This window comes from Calidris pugnax, unplaced genomic scaffold (assembly GCF_001431845.1).
Source record: "Calidris pugnax isolate Ruff unplaced genomic scaffold, ASM143184v1 scaffold13, whole genome shotgun sequence".
NCBI classification, from domain to species: domain Eukaryota; kingdom Metazoa; phylum Chordata; class Aves; order Charadriiformes; family Scolopacidae; genus Calidris; species Calidris pugnax.
In genome coordinates, this window is record NW_015090810.1 from 22,717,930 (window position 1) to 22,733,941 (window position 16,012).

General features: G+C 35.1%; 1 protein-coding gene across 1 annotated transcript in view; it reads left to right on the top strand.

Annotated features, from left to right (window-relative positions):
* The window catches only part of MIB1 (mindbomb E3 ubiquitin protein ligase 1), an 86,041-nt gene that overhangs the window by 37,067 nt on the left and 32,962 nt on the right, over positions 1 to 16,012 (top strand). The window lies entirely within an intron of this gene.

Here is a 16,012-nt window from a genome sequence, read left to right on the forward strand (position 1 = left end):
TTTAAATATACCATGCAGTTACAAAGTTATAAATAGATACATCTAGATTAAATATTTTTATATTATTTATTTTATTTTAATATAGAAATTAATTTAATTATATAATATAACATATAAATATTATTTGTCAGTATACGAAGCATTTAGTTCTGTTTTCTTAAAGTATGTCTAGAAGGATTTTCTTATTTCAGCTTTTATATAGCAGCTCATCTGAAAAAGTTTTAAGGCATAATTTGTTTTATACTAGCTGCATGCTATACATCTACATTCAGTCTTCAGTTAAGAGAGCTTTCAAAAACTATCTTGCATAGATAGAACTTAATGGAAAACTTGCTGCATTACTGGTTGCTTATTACATTGTGGATAAATGGCATTCTTCAGAGCTGTCTTTATAACGAGACTTCAATAATATTTAATAGTACAGTGCTGAATTCAGTCTAGTAAGTAAAAGTAGAGGTTGCAAGTGCTGATAGGAAGAATAAATGTGTTTACGGTTTTCTGCCGTGCTCATAAAAGGTCTGCAAGAGAACATGTCGAGGACCTAGTGAAGGGAGCTTATTTTTGGCATTCAGAAGACAATTCTTTCAAGTCTGCCTCAATAATCTCTTCACTTAGTGTGAATTCTCCGTATTTACTTAACACCATTAGCCAGGAGTACTGTTTCCTGACTCCAGTTGCTTAGGCAGGGTATTTTTTTTAATTTTTTGTTCTGTGATGCTTTCCTTAGGCTCTTGTGGTAGTTAGTTTGCATGACTGTGATCTCAGTATGAGATGCAGGGAAAGCGTGTCAGAAAAAAGGCTTTTCATAGAGATGCTGAAGATGTTACTGTGGGTGAATGTTTTAGGAGTTGCAGGCTTTTTCTTTGATACAGGGATCCAAATGATAGTTCAAACTAGGTCAGTTTGACAATTGGTAGAATGTGAGGCACAGTGCAATTTTTCAGAGTTCTTTCTCTTTTACAAAAGTTTTTATTGGAGAATAGGAAAATATTTCCAGTATTAATGACTTGAACCCTGTGTAGATTCCCCCATACTCACATCTAAACCAGTTAGATAGCTAAAGCTATTAAATGTCTACTTTTTTTGGTTGCAGTTATATTTAAGCACTTCTGAAGCAAGAAAAAAGAGAGATTGTTGTCTCTGTCACAGAAGCAGTATTTTCATTTGTTCACAGCATTAGATATTTTACACATCAGCCTGGGAAGAAATCTATTTTGAATAAGTTTTAATCCTCCCCCTCTCTGGCCAAAAAAATCATTATAATAGTTTGATTCGTTGAAGAGTTAGGTTTTATTTTCTTTGGGACTTTAGTTGTTTATTTCATTGTTGATTCTGTAGTTCTGCCACTGGCCTGTTTCTGAATGAAACCAAAGTTTCATATTTGTCACTTTGCTTTTCTAATCCAATACAGAACAATGGATATTACTAATCTGTTAAATGCACTGAGCACAATCTATTTAAAACACTGTTAAAAATAACCCCCTGAACTTTAGCTTGTAGCTGGTATGGGTCACAAGCAGTCCGTAATATATTCTGATTGAAACCTTACAAACCTTACTTAAGGACTTACCTTTTCTAATCTAAGCTTTCCTGTTTCGCCTAAACCGGAGTTTTTGTGGCTTCAGGCTGTCATGCCTTTTAGGAAACACAGTGCACTAAATTCCCCTTAAGGTCAAATACGTAATTCTATGAAATAACATTTATAAAATAACATAATATTTTAAACATATTCACGTATGCATACAAGAGTGTATGCATGTGTATATTCTATATTTACCAATAGTTACATACATTGCAAGTATTTTATTTTTATAAAGTCCACGTCTATCTTTTTTGTTAACGATAATAAAATAAATCCATGTGTTAAGCATGTGGATTCTATAGAAGAATTTTTTACAGTTGATATCAAATAGGTATTTGGAACGAATTTCATTTTCAATGCAAACCCTATTCTGCTTCTTGCTTGAGTTCTGACCATTACTAACAGTAGGGAGACAGATCTCCAAGAAAAAAACCCCACACAAAGTATGTTGAGGAGAACATTTGACAGGTTTTCATTTTTTTATATGAAAATAAATATATTCTGTTTTAAACATTTGAGTATCAGATAAACATTAAAAGAAAGATAGTGATTTACGTCGAATAGCTTGGATTTTTTCTCAGCAGTTTATCTTCCATGACAGTTTGGCAGTGTGTTCCAGAAGTCAAGGTATAGTGTGTTTTGTAGAGCATCCTAGTGTTAATAGAATATTTCTCCTTTTAATAATTTGCTTCTCTTCATACCTTGTGAATCGGTACAGAAACAGAACTCATGCTCATGTACAGTATTGAAATGTAGAATGGACCTTTTCAGCCTACATTGTAGGCAGCTTTAAACTTGTGCAAGGGAGATAGACCTAAAAAGAAATTTTAAAGGAAGTGTGTGGAAGTTAAGATTTTTATTTAATACATGGTTTCTTGTTCATAATTTTTAACTGAGTCAGTCATATTGAAAGTGCATTTATTTTGGACTTCTTTCAAAGACTTAGGAACGTCAAAGCTTGGCAGACTTTGCTGCTTCAGTGTTAATGAGGTTTTTCAGACAGAAAAAAGGAGAGTAAAATTTGAAAATACTGTACAGATTGGTTATTTTTGCCATGTTATCAACTCTCGGTTATGTTTGATCTATTCGCATACCTGTGACTTCAGATTTTGTGAGCTGAAGACATGACTGTGAAGTGTAGGCGTATTTTATGTCCGTTGCCCCAGTTAGTTTTAGATTTGCATTGTACCTTGCTAAGAGAGCTTTATTCACACTGTAGCTAGCATCTTAAATAAAGGCTGCTTTTAGAGTTGACCTGGCTTTGCATGTGCATATGACCAGTTCTTCAGAGCAATAAATTCTACTAGGCTTTAAATCAAAAAATGAAAATATTGGGATAAGATGCAGATTTCATATCTGGCTGTCCAACAGCAAGGACTATGTCATCTTTTCATAAACTAGCAAGTAGGAAATTGTGATTTAAAACGGAATTAAAGTTTTTCCCCATGGTTGTCTTTAGTATATCTCTCCTGTAGAGATGGTGGTTTGAACTGGTTGGCAGTGGGATTTTTAACTGTTTTTAGCGATTTATTTGGGAGGTGGGGTTTCTCACTTAGTGAGTGTTTCAGGGACTTTTGTGTGTATTGTCGTGGAGGTCCTCACAGAAGCAAATTGTGAGGTAATCAAAGTTGTACAATTATTTCCTAAACCAGTAAAAGTGATTTTTTTGCTTTCATATTTGCAGTTCTGACAGTAAGTGTAGATTGAAACTGAGTGCAAAAAAAGCATGCTCCTAAACACTTGTATTTTAAAGTATTATGTCAGAAAATACTTCGAAAGAATACTTTTGTTCAAATTGGTTTGGAGAAAAAGTATAATTAGACCTATAATTAGATGGCAGATTAGCCTGTAGCTGTTGAGGTCAGTGACAAATTTATTATCTTCAAATAGTAAATAATATGCCCAGAATGTACAAGATAGCAAATACAATTCCTACCCTGTGGAGTTTCCTCCCTTGTGCAATTAAAAGGGGGAGAGGAGTAGAAGCAAAAGGGGGAGCCCAAAAAGTGGACCTGCCCCGCATTACCAGTACTGTTCACGATTGCTTCCTTTTGATCACTTTTTTTTTTTTGTCAGTTCTACTACAAAGGGCAGCAGACTTAAGGAAAAATACAAGAGACGATAAATCATTGGAAAATGTGTTTATTTCACTGTTTACCTGTCTTCTTTATAAATGTTGTAAGAGATCATTTTTTGCTGAATGTGGACAGAATATTAAACACCAGCAGCTGTTTATTTACAAATGAAACCTTGAAAATTTGCAATACAGAATTTGCCACTCTCCTTGTTACCTTCTGTCTTCAAGCTGCCTAGAATAATTGAACTCACCTGCAGAGAGGACTGCATAATTACTCTGAGCAGACTTAATGTCCAGTTTTACAGCTATGAGAAGTCCTGTAGTGATCAATGCATAGCTACAGCTGGTTGAAGGGGACCAAATCCATTGAAGAGGTGATTTGGTTCCATTTTACCAGCTTTAGCAAAGCATTGGAGTGCAGGCGGGTTATAATTCAGTAATATGTTTTTAAGTACACGAACAGTTCACAAAGAACATGTGGCTTTCTTCTGTGTTACGTGTTTTGTTTCTACTCAGCGCAAATTTAAATTCCTTCACTAATTTGGAGACGGCAAAATGGAAAGCTGTGTACCAGAAAGGCCTGTACAGATTTGTTCCTTCCTTGAGTAATTCCTTGAGGCTTTTTGGATGACTCTCAAATTGAATTATAATTGCAGTTTTAACTTCTTTTCTGTCTGCAGTAGCAAAATTCTAGAGGACTGACCAGAAGCTGTAGTCTTACGATTTCTACTTGCATAGAACTCCCTTCCCTCTGTAGGTTAGACTTTAGTGGGGAAGGTTTCGGTTTCCCCCCCCTCCTTCCTCCCCCCCCATTCAGTTTCTGGCAGGTTCCCTTTTGCAGCTGCTTTAATGCTGTAGTTGGTTAGCACAAGTATAAATGTCAAGTGCTTTCAATTCCATTACTATATCTCTGGTTAGTATTAACTTTTTAGGAGTGATTATATAACATAGCAGGATAGATGATTTTTTTTTTTTTTTTACCCTGATTGCACATGTAAAAACATTTAATGCTAGAAAAATACAGCTTTTAAAGAACTATCTAGGGTTGCATCTGATTTCTTATAAATTAAGGGCCTTAATACATTTGTGTGTGCTCCCATAGCTTTTTTTTTTAAGTCATATGTAGTATCATTAGATTCATGATTATATGTTTCAGGCTTTAAAAAATGTCAGCTCTCTATAAATTAGACATAACAGAGTCATCTCGTTAAGCAGGGAGCAAAAATTTATGTCATTTCCTTCACTGCTGTGGTCTATGGCATGGAAGCAATGGATAAAAATCCTTCCTTTGCCTGCTTTGTAGCTAAGTTGGCTATGTTTACACTTACAGTCACTGCTGCAGGGTATGTACATTCGTGATGACATTTTCTGGGGATGCCCTCACATTGTCTCCTCTGTGCTTATGTCTCTAACACCTTAACGTAGAGTACAAGTGGCCTCTCTTTAGTCAGAAAACAATTTGCTACTGACAGAGCTCAAAAAGGCTGATCTAGGTATTGGATAGTAAAAAAAATGTAGCCTCCTAGTCTGCAGAAATTAATGGATATTAGATATTGTATTGACAGTACTGACAATATGATGTTGTCGGCATGTATACAAATATGGTGCTTTTAATATTTAGATTTATATCTAAATATAAGTCTTAGGACAGATACTTAATCAGTTGCTAGCTTTTTCTAGATATGTTAATATGCTATTGTGTAGAAAATACACAGTGGGATTTAGCTCGAGATTATTTGTTTTGATGCTGAGCTAAAAAAAAAGGCACACGCTTTCTTGGGCCTCTACTCATTAAAGTAGGAGCTCTATACATTAAGACTTCATAAAATTGGGGGTTTGTGTCTCAAAATTGGAGTATGTTAAAACTATAAAATGTTTAATAAATTATATGGGGTTTCATCAGTAAGTATCTCAGTGTACTTTGCAGACTGCAAATACTGAAAGACAAATTACCATGAAGTGTTCTGTAAATATCTTGATAACTTTCACCTTGTAATGATCTTTATAACCAGATGAAAAATACATGGAAGTTGCCCTTACTGATCCTTTCCCATTCCAAATAGCAAGTTTTAGCTGATTTTGACTGTTTATATAAGATAAGACTGAAAAGGAATCCTGCATCTTAGAAGACAATTTTGTAGCATGAGTTGATTTTGAAGGCATAGAAATATATTGTTTTCAAAAGTTATTGAAGCTGCTGTTTAGTGCCTTGACCATCTTGAAAACTGTATTCATATTTCCAAAGAGATATATTTGATAATTAGCAGATAAGTCTCCTTCCATCAATTTTTTAAATGCTGTAACTAGTTTCATTGTCTTGGAATTGTGCAAATACAATTTATGCTAAGAACTATTAATTTTTCCGTTGATGTAAAATATATTAGAAATGTGTTACACATAATAAAAATTACTTTCAAAAGATATTGCTGAAGGACAAGCAAATTGACAAGAGAAACTACACTTATCTGAGAATCATCATGGTTCTGTTTCTTTCTTAAAATTTTCAGTATTTCTCTGTTGTCAAAATTAAATGGTACAAATACATAGTAATATTCCATTGTGCACACAAATTTAGTTAGAAACTAGCTTATGGAAGTTATTATTTCGTTGAAACCTGTTCTGTACCTTCCATTTTAGTTTTTGTGTACTGTCGTTAATGTTGAAATCACTTGATTAACATTAAAAAATGTTCCGCTCTTATGGAAGTTAAAATAACCCAAACTGACTAATTTGTGACTTCCATACCTTAATTCGCAATTTGGATGAAACTGAAACAAAACTGAATTTAGTCAGAGCTTTAATGCTGTGAATCGTCATCACAGAATCAGAATTTCTAATTTCAGAATAAACCCTAATAAATACTAGTTTAAGTGTAGGAACAAGACAATTATTTTGTGTTACACTATGATTTGGAATCTGTTACACTTGCTGGATTACACAAAGGGTTACCCTGAGTTACTGAGTGTAACGTTCTTAGGGGTTTGGGAGTTTGATTTTGTTTGTGGGTTTTTTGGTTGTTTTGTGGTGAGTTGTTTTATTTAACAGTGATTGTCTTGTAGTAGATAAACGCATCACACAAAGATTCAGGGGAATAGTTGTATATGGTATCACGTGTCAAGAACGTGTGTTTATATATGAACAGACTCTTCATCCTCTACTGCTGTGGTTTAAGCAATTACTTTAATCCTATCATGGTTGTCATAAGTTTTCTTTCTCTTTAAAGAAATCAAATATGCAGAATTGTCCAGTTTAAGTTAATCTTCTTGTTTAAATGCAAAGGAAATGTGGACTATATGGAGTCAAATTAATGTTTCTGCTTCAGGACAAAGATGGGGACAGGGCTGTCCATCATGCAGCCTTTGGTGATGAGGGTGCTGTGATAGAGGTTCTGCACCGAGGCAGCGCAGATTTGAACGCTCGCAACAAACGCAGGCAGACGCCACTTCATATTGCTGTCAACAAAGGTCATCTGCAAGTTGTGAAGACTTTACTGGACTTTGGCTGCCATCCTAGTCTCCAGGTAAAGTAAATATTAACGTAGATTTGCTTTTTAACTACTAAATCTTATGATGTGCTGTAAGTTATAGAAGAATTATGGGAAATGGGATTGAAAGGAAGGGACCTTGTAAAGTTATCTGTCCCAGCCTCTAACCCAATGTGTGATCAGCTGTAATAAAAATGTTATTAAATCTATTTGTTTTCTTCACAGCTAGATAGGCCTGATTTATTCTAGCCCATTTATGTTAATTGGTATTTTCACAGACTGTGGTTATCTGTAATTGTTAACTTTCTCTCCAGATTAATTCCTCCTGTGTCACATCCATGTCTGTTTGCTCCTTCTGCAAGCTACAGCTTTGCATTTTTTGGCTGATGATACTGTGGAATGTTTCGTTAAAAGAAACCTTTTTTCAGAGTTGACCTATCATTGGTAGAACTGTTCAGCCAGATCCCCTTTTCAACGTTCAGCCTTTTAGATAAAAAGTCTTTGTGCATAGGGCCTCAAGTACCATAATTTCACAGGGAGTTTTGAATAATAATGAATGTGGCGGAAGCAATGACATGAGTGCAACCTCCTGTTGAGAAGCCTGGATAGAAACCTTCTATCAAATAAGCAGTCACCCACATTACCCAATTAGAATGGGTAAGTCTGAAGATGTTTGCAACAGGAAGAAAAAGCTGTAATGTCCTGGGCAAATCAAGATACGGAGTAATAACACGTTTACCTCCTTGTTTTGCCATGTCAATAATCAGTGATTTATGTTGTTTTTTAAGCTGTATATCCACATAACAAGCAATGAGCAAACTTTCTGGAAATTAGCAAATGTAGTGATTGTTTATTTATTTGCTTCCACTTGGCTGTATGGGTAATGTCTTGTTTTCGCTGGGGTTGAGCTGTTAGCCAACTAACATCCATCCAGACCCTATTTAGTATTTGTTGAACAGTAGGTACAATAAGGAGTCTGATGTGTTGAGCCAAATCAAGGGTGACAGTAAATCATATAATGATGTGTGATATATGGGTAGCCAAAGTGGACATGTCTAACTGTCTGTTTGGATTGAAAAATGCAGTGGAAAGGTGCTATGAAAATCCATCTGGAAAATATAATTGTCATTGACAATAATGAACATTCAGATCCTATGTGTGTCTAAGGAACTCCAGTGTGCAAATGTGACCAGGTGATGGATTTGGTGGATGAGAGCATAGGGGAGTCAGACTGAGGCATGGCTGGAATTTAACTGGCCAGCACCCTACTGCTCAAGCCAATTCACTGTGTAAACAGAAACATGTTAGTCTGTAAATTCAAGAAATATGATCAATTAAACCAAATAAAAGCTGCGTAATTTAGTTTTGGCAAACTGGTTCAAGTGTTTCCATTTTCTGGCACTTTTTGGCCGTTTTTGATGCTCACTTGTAAAGATCAAATTGTAAATATTAGTGTATTGATAAAATGTTCAGTTCCTGTGTTAGTCAGTTTGCAGTTAAGCCAGTGTCAGTGAGAAAAGGCTTCCTGACTTCTAGTAAAATTCTAACACCATATAAGCATAGATCTGAAGGGTTTGCCTATGTAACAGCAAATAAGCTTAAATGGATGTGTTTTTTCACTGTCAGTCTATGCATTCCTTTTCAGTCCAACCATTGGGTCTTTGAATAAGTAATGTACAAAATGCTTCTAGGAATAAGAAGTGTTTTTCCCATCTTTCGGATATTTGAAAAATAAAACATCAAGCTAAAAATGCAAATTCTTTGCTTGTCCAATTATGCACTGAAATATTTTCATGTACCTTGTGTAATGTCATCTGGTGTTATCCATAACAAGTTTAAAAGCTTAATGTTGTTTATGACATTAGACTTTGCTTCATGGAAAATGATCTGCTTCAGTTAAAACAACAGATGTACCTAAATTTATTACTTGGACTGTGTTTTATTTTGATTTGCTTATGCTTTTATTTCACGCTGTCTTTTTGGTATTGTCTTTTATATACTTAATTGCTGGCTCAATCTTAGCGTTTGTTACTGAAAACTCCCTGTCTCCTCCTAGCCTGGCTAGTCTCCTCTCAGTTGTGTTAGATTTTGTTGCTGTTCTTCTGTTGCCCATAAATTTTAACTTGGGCATCAACTCCATCTGGATATGAGGCGCAGAGAAGTTGATGTCTATGCCAGTATCTTCAGTACCATCAAATGCAAGGCATACTTGGGCTCTGGGTTTGAGTTCTGGTAGCAATGTGCCTGTAGAATACTGGAGCCCAGGGTAGATCACCCCCCAAAATGTTTGCAAAACCAGAGAGAGCAAGATCAGAAGCAGCTTGTTCTGAACTTTGGAGTATGGCAACGCTTTAAAGTCTGAAAAGCTGTTTCGTGTTTGTGTAGACAGTTTTCCTAGTGATATTTGAGCATCTTTTTTCTTTAATGTGGGTGCATGTAAAAATTGATGTTAGCTGTTTCTGGTTTTAGGATTCTGAAGGTGACACTCCACTTCATGATGCAATAAGTAAAAAGCGTGATGACATCCTTGCTGTATTGTTAGAAGCTGGAGCAGATGTTACTATCACCAACAACAACGGGTTTAATGCTCTTCACCATGCTGCACTAAGAGGAAACCCTAGGTAAAGATTTGTTTTAAAAGATTATCTTATCATTTGTCAAAGGAAAACAAGTGCATGGGAGGGCAGAATCATAGTATTATTGCAAAAGATCCTTAAACCTGCATGTAATTATATTTCTTAAATTTTGATGTTGCTTAGATATGCACTTTTCTAATACTTGGGAAGCCATTGTTAGAATGAAGCTACTTGTCTGCTCAGTTTAATGCTGTATTCAGGTAACTCCAAATCCCTGGGAAATTACCTGTGGTGGCGATAAAATTTTGCCAATAAACATTTTAATAAGTTAAGTAAGCTCTTAAGATGGGATCTTAGGATTTGTAAAAATGTTTACTTTCTCGAATATTGGAATTGGGAAAGCATCTTGAGTTTTTAAGGACAGCATATTTGTAAAAAATTTTTAAATATACCATGCAGTTACAAAGTTATAAATAGATACATCTAGATTAAATATTTTTATATTATTTATTTTATTTTAATATAGAAATTAATTTAATTATATAATATAACATATAAATATTATTTGTCAGTATACGAAGCATTTAGTTCTGTTTTCTTAAAGTATGTCTAGAAGGATTTTCTTATTTCAGCTTTTATATAGCAGCTCATCTGAAAAAGTTTTAAGGCATAATTTGTTTTATACTAGCTGCATGCTATACATCTACATTCAGTCTTCAGTTAAGAGAGCTTTCAAAAACTATCTTGCATAGATAGAACTTAATGGAAAACTTGCTGCATTACTGGTTGCTTATTACATTGTGGATAAATGGCATTCTTCAGAGCTGTCTTTATAACGAGACTTCAATAATATTTAATAGTACAGTGCTGAATTCAGTCTAGTAAGTAAAAGTAGAGGTTGCAAGTGCTGATAGGAAGAATAAATGTGTTTACGGTTTTCTGCCGTGCTCATAAAAGGTCTGCAAGAGAACATGTCGAGGACCTAGTGAAGGGAGCTTATTTTTGGCATTCAGAAGACAATTCTTTCAAGTCTGCCTCAATAATCTCTTCACTTAGTGTGAATTCTCCGTATTTACTTAACACCATTAGCCAGGAGTACTGTTTCCTGACTCCAGTTGCTTAGGCAGGGTATTTTTTTTAATTTTTTGTTCTGTGATGCTTTCCTTAGGCTCTTGTGGTAGTTAGTTTGCATGACTGTGATCTCAGTATGAGATGCAGGGAAAGCGTGTCAGAAAAAAGGCTTTTCATAGAGATGCTGAAGATGTTACTGTGGGTGAATGTTTTAGGAGTTGCAGGCTTTTTCTTTGATACAGGGATCCAAATGATAGTTCAAACTAGGTCAGTTTGACAATTGGTAGAATGTGAGGCACAGTGCAATTTTTCAGAGTTCTTTCTCTTTTACAAAAGTTTTTATTGGAGAATAGGAAAATATTTCCAGTATTAATGACTTGAACCCTGTGTAGATTCCCCCATACTCACATCTAAACCAGTTAGATAGCTAAAGCTATTAAATGTCTACTTTTTTTGGTTGCAGTTATATTTAAGCACTTCTGAAGCAAGAAAAAAGAGAGATTGTTGTCTCTGTCACAGAAGCAGTATTTTCATTTGTTCACAGCATTAGATATTTTACACATCAGCCTGGGAAGAAATCTATTTTGAATAAGTTTTAATCCTCCCCCTCTCTGGCCAAAAAAATCATTATAATAGTTTGATTCGTTGAAGAGTTAGGTTTTATTTTCTTTGGGACTTTAGTTGTTTATTTCATTGTTGATTCTGTAGTTCTGCCACTGGCCTGTTTCTGAATGAAACCAAAGTTTCATATTTGTCACTTTGCTTTTCTAATCCAATACAGAACAATGGATATTACTAATCTGTTAAATGCACTGAGCACAATCTATTTAAAACACTGTTAAAAATAACCCCCTGAACTTTAGCTTGTAGCTGGTATGGGTCACAAGCAGTCCGTAATATATTCTGATTGAAACCTTACAAACCTTACTTAAGGACTTACCTTTTCTAATCTAAGCTTTCCTGTTTCGCCTAAACCGGAGTTTTTGTGGCTTCAGGCTGTCATGCCTTTTAGGAAACACAGTGCACTAAATTCCCCTTAAGGTCAAATACGTAATTCTATGAAATAACATTTATAAAATAACATAATATTTTAAACATATTCACGTATGCATACAAGAGTGTATGCATGTGTATATTCTATATTTACCAATAGTTACATACATTGCAAGTATTTTATTTTTATAAAGTCCACGTCTATCTTTTTTGTTAACGATAATAAAATAAATCCATGTGTTAAGCATGTGGATTCTATAGAAGAATTTTTTACAGTTGATATCAAATAGGTATTTGGAACGAATTTCATTTTCAATGCAAACCCTATTCTGCTTCTTGCTTGAGTTCTGACCATTACTAACAGTAGGGAGACAGATCTCCAAGAAAAAAACCCCACACAAAGTATGTTGAGGAGAACATTTGACAGGTTTTCATTTTTTTATATGAAAATAAATATATTCTGTTTTAAACATTTGAGTATCAGATAAACATTAAAAGAAAGATAGTGATTTACGTCGAATAGCTTGGATTTTTTCTCAGCAGTTTATCTTCCATGACAGTTTGGCAGTGTGTTCCAGAAGTCAAGGTATAGTGTGTTTTGTAGAGCATCCTAGTGTTAATAGAATATTTCTCCTTTTAATAATTTGCTTCTCTTCATACCTTGTGAATCGGTACAGAAACAGAACTCATGCTCATGTACAGTATTGAAATGTAGAATGGACCTTTTCAGCCTACATTGTAGGCAGCTTTAAACTTGTGCAAGGGAGATAGACCTAAAAAGAAATTTTAAAGGAAGTGTGTGGAAGTTAAGATTTTTATTTAATACATGGTTTCTTGTTCATAATTTTTAACTGAGTCAGTCATATTGAAAGTGCATTTATTTTGGACTTCTTTCAAAGACTTAGGAACGTCAAAGCTTGGCAGACTTTGCTGCTTCAGTGTTAATGAGGTTTTTCAGACAGAAAAAAGGAGAGTAAAATTTGAAAATACTGTACAGATTGGTTATTTTTGCCATGTTATCAACTCTCGGTTATGTTTGATCTATTCGCATACCTGTGACTTCAGATTTTGTGAGCTGAAGACATGACTGTGAAGTGTAGGCGTATTTTATGTCCGTTGCCCCAGTTAGTTTTAGATTTGCATTGTACCTTGCTAAGAGAGCTTTATTCACACTGTAGCTAGCATCTTAAATAAAGGCTGCTTTTAGAGTTGACCTGGCTTTGCATGTGCATATGACCAGTTCTTCAGAGCAATAAATTCTACTAGGCTTTAAATCAAAAAATGAAAATATTGGGATAAGATGCAGATTTCATATCTGGCTGTCCAACAGCAAGGACTATGTCATCTTTTCATAAACTAGCAAGTAGGAAATTGTGATTTAAAACGGAATTAAAGTTTTTCCCCATGGTTGTCTTTAGTATATCTCTCCTGTAGAGATGGTGGTTTGAACTGGTTGGCAGTGGGATTTTTAACTGTTTTTAGCGATTTATTTGGGAGGTGGGGTTTCTCACTTAGTGAGTGTTTCAGGGACTTTTGTGTGTATTGTCGTGGAGGTCCTCACAGAAGCAAATTGTGAGGTAATCAAAGTTGTACAATTATTTCCTAAACCAGTAAAAGTGATTTTTTTGCTTTCATATTTGCAGTTCTGACAGTAAGTGTAGATTGAAACTGAGTGCAAAAAAAGCATGCTCCTAAACACTTGTATTTTAAAGTATTATGTCAGAAAATACTTCGAAAGAATACTTTTGTTCAAATTGGTTTGGAGAAAAAGTATAATTAGACCTATAATTAGATGGCAGATTAGCCTGTAGCTGTTGAGGTCAGTGACAAATTTATTATCTTCAAATAGTAAATAATATGCCCAGAATGTACAAGATAGCAAATACAATTCCTACCCTGTGGAGTTTCCTCCCTTGTGCAATTAAAAGGGGGAGAGGAGTAGAAGCAAAAGGGGGAGCCCAAAAAGTGGACCTGCCCCGCATTACCAGTACTGTTCACGATTGCTTCCTTTTGATCACTTTTTTTTTTTTGTCAGTTCTACTACAAAGGGCAGCAGACTTAAGGAAAAATACAAGAGACGATAAATCATTGGAAAATGTGTTTATTTCACTGTTTACCTGTCTTCTTTATAAATGTTGTAAGAGATCATTTTTTGCTGAATGTGGACAGAATATTAAACACCAGCAGCTGTTTATTTACAAATGAAACCTTGAAAATTTGCAATACAGAATTTGCCACTCTCCTTGTTACCTTCTGTCTTCAAGCTGCCTAGAATAATTGAACTCACCTGCAGAGAGGACTGCATAATTACTCTGAGCAGACTTAATGTCCAGTTTTACAGCTATGAGAAGTCCTGTAGTGATCAATGCATAGCTACAGCTGGTTGAAGGGGACCAAATCCATTGAAGAGGTGATTTGGTTCCATTTTACCAGCTTTAGCAAAGCATTGGAGTGCAGGCGGGTTATAATTCAGTAATATGTTTTTAAGTACACGAACAGTTCACAAAGAACATGTGGCTTTCTTCTGTGTTACGTGTTTTGTTTCTACTCAGCGCAAATTTAAATTCCTTCACTAATTTGGAGACGGCAAAATGGAAAGCTGTGTACCAGAAAGGCCTGTACAGATTTGTTCCTTCCTTGAGTAATTCCTTGAGGCTTTTTGGATGACTCTCAAATTGAATTATAATTGCAGTTTTAACTTCTTTTCTGTCTGCAGTAGCAAAATTCTAGAGGACTGACCAGAAGCTGTAGTCTTACGATTTCTACTTGCATAGAACTCCCTTCCCTCTGTAGGTTAGACTTTAGTGGGGAAGGTTTCGGTTTCCCCCCCCTCCTTCCTCCCCCCCCATTCAGTTTCTGGCAGGTTCCCTTTTGCAGCTGCTTTAATGCTGTAGTTGGTTAGCACAAGTATAAATGTCAAGTGCTTTCAATTCCATTACTATATCTCTGGTTAGTATTAACTTTTTAGGAGTGATTATATAACATAGCAGGATAGATGATTTTTTTTTTTTTTTTTACCCTGATTGCACATGTAAAAACATTTAATGCTAGAAAAATACAGCTTTTAAAGAACTATCTAGGGTTGCATCTGATTTCTTATAAATTAAGGGCCTTAATACATTTGTGTGTGCTCCCATAGCTTTTTTTTTTTTAATGTTGTATGCTGAATTATTTTTGAGCTTTGACTGCAGAGGGAAGCAGGGGGCAACCTTCTTTCAAGCCATTCACTAGTAATGAGTATGTCAAGTGTAGTCTACATCTGTTTGTTGCGTAGCCTGATGCTGGTGAGAAGATTTATGTTAATATATTCCCAACACTATGTATCCTAATAGAAACATAGCAGGTGTGTCACTTGGACTTAAGCATTAAAGATGGCTATAAAATTAGTTTCTATTTTTGCCAGTTATACAGGAACTGTTTTACAGATACAGCTGCTCAAGTGCGCTTTTGGATGGCAATACAGTTTCATGCACTGGCCATATCGGGACAAAAAACGGCCGTGGAAAAAAAAGCCGTGTAGCATTTGATAATGTCAGCATCTGTTATCCCTGTCACTCACACAGTTGAAATGTTTGAGTTACAACTGTGTCAGCAGATGCCCAAAGTTCAGCGTGTGCTCAGTTAAAACTGAACAGCTGATCTAAGTGATGGATGTGACATTTTAGAGTGACTGGATATGTATTCTTAGAGATATGCTAACATGAACTAGCAGGAAGCAATGTCAACGTATAATTTTAACTTTTGTATCACTCTGAACTGTCATTTTGTTTCAGAATAGCATTGCAATGTTACACAAAGGAGACAAGAAAGAACACAACAGGAGGAATTGTTACCAAAAACCTTTCAAAATAAATTTAAGCTGTTTAAAAACTTGGTCTCATGATACAGTGGAAGCCAAATCAATTGGTGGTGGGGACAGGAACTCTACAGGAAAAGAAGTAAATGCTTAGCAATTAACCCCTCTGTAAAACTGTTAGTAATACCAAATTGCTGCTGTGAGCATGATCAAGTTGAATAGCTTTGCTCCATTTAAAAAAGCTACTACAACTTGATTTCCCACTATAAACCTGGTTTTAATATCTATGTTAAAATACTGTAGTCTTCATGCCAAAATATCTGCTCATAAGAGAAATAGCTTTAAAACAAATTTTAATATTTTACTTAAGAAAATGGTTCTGATAAGATAATATTTTTCTATATATGTTATTCTATAGTTTCAGGTAATAAAA